The following is a 4171-nucleotide window of genomic DNA, read 5'->3' on the forward strand; positions in this document are numbered from 1 at the left end:
TGATGCTGAGGTCATGTTGGGGTCAGGTTCAGGGTGATGCTGAGGTCATGTTGGGGTCATGTCAGGGTCATCTGGGTCCCGTTCTGGTCCAGTTCAGAGCGTCATGTTTTATGGTTGTGTCTGACCCGTGTTCCTCAGGTTTAGTGTGCAGTTACATCTGACAGTTAAATTTAAACACTGTTTTCCTGACTGCTTTGTAAAAACAGCGCAGGCGGGGCAACACTTTAGCCCTCTACTTAACACTCCATCACGCTCGCTCTGCATTTTCACGGCACTCATCCCTTTCTCCTCGTAAATCTGTCTCTGGTTTCTCCACTCAGAAGTCCATTACCTCCTCCTGCCTGCAGCTTCCTCCGTTTGTTATCTGTCCCTCTCACATTATCTCTGCCTCTCCCTCCCTCTCTCATTTCTCTCTTCATTATCGCTGTAAAATCAGATCTGACATTCTTTCTTCATCTCTTCTTTTCTGGTTTTTACTGCAGCCGGAGCTTCCTCTAAGGTTCCCCCTCCTAACCACCTTTTTTTGCCCTTTAGCAGACATTACAGGCAGATATGGAGAATTTGGTTTATTTAAACTTCTTCCCTGAGTCTCCTCCATGGTGCTGCATTCACTTTATCATTTTTGGCAGCACTAACTTAAAAAAAGAAGAGAATTTTTGCAAACGTGGGGCTGAAAAATTAGTTTTCACTTCCTTGTGCAAAAAAGTAGGGAAGAGCCTGATTAGAATATTTTTGTTGTTGATCTGTGGAATATTTGAAACTGATTTGCGAAGACACTGAAACTCTTGGACTGATGGGAATAACAGTGGAACATCAAGGTGCAACAAGCCAACAGGAAGCAGACATCCATCTTTGTATTTAGGTTTATTCTTGTCTCTAAAACATCTGAATGAGGAGCTGTGAAGGTTAAAAGCTGACATCTTTTTGTTTTTCCTTGTTTCTTGTCTCAACAGCACATTTTCTCTGCTTCCCTCTGTGGTTTCCTGTCATCCATCTGTTTGCTGCCGGTGATTTTTTAAAACCCTGCTGAGACCAAATATCAACAGGTCAAAGGTCAGAGGTCAGAGTTATGTATTTATATGCAGACATTGATGGATCTGAAACTTTGAAGGAAAAACAGGAATAAATGTCAGAAACAACCCTTTTATTCACATATAACTAAAAACATCAGTCGTTCTTTTACTGAGAAAGCAGAGTTCAAGTCTGATTACAGACTACAGATCTGATTGTTTTCTTTTTAGAGTTTGCACAAAAAAGCTTCTTCTTTCAGGAATATTATAGAAGTCTGTGTTTTAACAGTGTTTCGAATTAAATATTTACTGAATATTTTCCGACACTATAAAATAAAAAAACTTCAGAGAAGAAGTGAAAACTCAATCCAAAGGATTCTCCTTCCTGCAGGTAATCAGTGTAAGAGCAACAAATGTTTGAATGATGGAAGTTTTCCTCCTTCCAGCCTTCCTGCCTGTAAATTCAGTCTGATTAGGATGTAAAGTGTGAGTTCACAGCTGCACTTAGAAATGTGTGCATTCATTAATGAAGAAGGTGGCGGAGGGGAGGGGAGCATTACGCAGAGACAGACAGGAAGAGAAAATAATGGCCAATTTAGCCCCGTCGTCTTTAAGCTGCACCTTGGCATTTTGATTTTCTCACGGTTAGTTTTCCTCACCACTCACTTGTCACATTGTGCCGAGAAATAAAGTTTGAGTTTCCATAAATATGGCTTGTTAGCATGAGTGGAAACCAAAGGGCCACAGGAAGTGATCCCTTTAAAATCCTTAAAGCAAGAAAGAAGAGCAGCTGAAGGAGGAGGAGGGTCGGCGAGTCTGAACTTTGTTATTTATTGTTCTGGTTGAGGATAATTAGAGGAAAGGACGAACCAGATGGAAAAAAGAAGCTAAAAATACAGACTGAGGTGAATCCAAGAGCAGATTTTAGAGAAACTTTGTGTGTCGGATAAATCTGAGAATCTAGAAGTGATTTTAACAGAAAAAGACTTTGTTTTAGTCAGTCCTCAGAAAATTTAACTAAACTACATATTATCTTCCTGAGAATGAGAACACATTAATGTCTCATGTCTGCAGGATTCACTTTAAGGTAAGTGTTGACTGATTATCTGCATGTATTTTTTACCGCATTAGAAAACTTTTGTGCACAAGTGTGTTTCATTTGATGCAAACCTGTATTTCAATTAAAGTCTGAAAGGCATTCTTTGTTCAGTGTTCTGCCGAGGAGAAAGAGAGAACGACTGAAGCATATTACTCTTTTCAAACATTCAGCTCAAACCAAAAGGAAAGATTCAATTTAGTTTCCGACTGCAAAGCGCGAAGGACAAACTATTCATTGATGTTTAGAGGGTACACACCACCTACCTCCACTTATTCAAGCTTTAATAAATACACAACTCTTCCACACACACACACACACACACACACAGTTACAGTCGGAGGTCTGCAGATCTTCGCTGCACAGCCTCCAGTTATAAAGATAAATGTGAAGCTTGGGCTCATCTCTGTGGTGAATCTGCATGCTGAGACTAAACTAATATCACATCCTGCAAACTTTATTCCAACCGCATGAAGGATCAGGATGTAATTTAGGAAATTAAATTCTCAGGATATGAAACACTTTTACAAGAAGATCGCTCATTCCGGATGATACGGCTGTCTTTAAACCGAAGAGAGGAGCGCCGGTTTAACCTGCAAACAGGCTTAGACTCCACAAGAATACAGTGATTTATTCCAACACAGGAAGGAAACAAACATCTTAGCTCTGGATTTAAAGACTGATGGACCGACAGGTCCACTGAGGACAGGTCCACTGAGGACATGTCCACTGAGGACAGGTCCACTGAGGACAGGTCCTAAAGTTCTACCAACAAATCTGAAGATGCTGCCATCACTAAATAAGGCACAGAATTGTAAGATGCTTACTGTAACGCCACGTGTGTTTTTCAGAACTCAGGTGAAATCTGGTTTGAAGACCAAAACTCTGAACTCTGTCAGACGTTGATGCCGGTGGAGAAGGAGTCGAACCCAAGAGTGCTGACTCATTAAAGAAGAAAACTAAACTTTATTCTTAAATAAACAAACAAAACAAAAGGGCTGACATGGCAGCAAAAATCCAAAATATAAACTAAACAAAGAGGAGACCAGAGACCAGAGACCAGAGACAACGAACCAACCAGAAGTGGAGAAAGTGACCAGGTTTTAAAGCTGAGGGTCATTAGGGGAAGTGGGCACAATTACAATTAGCAACAGGTGAAGGTGGGCGTGGCAGGAAGACAAGAGATAAACAGAGAAGTGAATGATGACAGAAACAATACAAAGACAAAAAACTAAAACAATAACCCAAAACACAAAGGAAATCACAAAGGAAAAAACAACTAAAACCCAAATCCTGACAAGACCAACCTGCTTTCTGCAGAAACAAAGTCCTGAATCTTCATCACGTCTGCAGGAACCATAAAACGAGCCTTTTCCTTCATATCCGGTTAAATAAAACAAGATCTTGGTCTGATTCTGGACTGACATCTGCAGGAAAACAAAGTCAAACAACATATCAATGAGCAACGAGGAACATTTTTACATCATGATTCTGTTGGGTGATTCAGTACTTCTTAAAAATGCTAAAAGCAAAAAAAAAACAAAAACGCTTCATCAGAAATCAGACAAACATTAAGGTCTAAAATAAAAAGAAAGAGCGCCGCATGTGATGTGTCAGATTTGAGTTTGGTTTAATTTATAAAACATAAGAAGGAAGTTTTGGAATTTAAATTTAAACCTGTCAATATAAGATTCAGCCAATAAATTAGGTTCAATGATTAAATAATATCTGTTTGCTTTAGTAGCTGGGATTGAAAAAAAACAAAACACTTTGTTTTTATGGGATTAAATAAAAGAAAAATCAAAAACAAAGAAACAAAAAAAGAATTTAAGATAAATAATAAATTGTTAAAAGTCTTCCTGAAAGTTAATGAAGGAATAATTTATATCAAAGCTCTTCTTTTTCTTCTGTAGAAAATATCTGGTGGCACAAAGAAAACAACTGTGTTGGTTGAAACATAAACAACAACAACAACAACAACAACAACAACAACAATAATAATAATAATAATAATAATAATAATAATAATAATAATAATAATAATAATAATAATAATAATAATAAT

General features: G+C 38.1%; 1 long non-coding RNA gene across 1 annotated transcript in view; it reads right to left on the minus strand.

The window, feature by feature from the left end:
* Positions 1-3143, minus strand: part of LOC119616840 — a 5362-nt gene extending 2219 nt beyond the window's left edge. The window contains exon 1 of the long non-coding RNA XR_005232896.1: positions 2934-3143. This is a non-coding gene — a long non-coding RNA (uncharacterized LOC119616840). The remainder of the gene's footprint in view (positions 1-2933) is intronic.
* Positions 3144-4171: the final 1028 nt, after the last annotated feature.

The sequence above is a fragment of the Kryptolebias marmoratus genome, unplaced genomic scaffold (assembly GCF_001649575.2).
Source record: "Kryptolebias marmoratus isolate JLee-2015 unplaced genomic scaffold, ASM164957v2 Scaffold110, whole genome shotgun sequence".
NCBI lineage: Eukaryota > Metazoa > Chordata > Actinopteri > Cyprinodontiformes > Rivulidae > Kryptolebias > Kryptolebias marmoratus.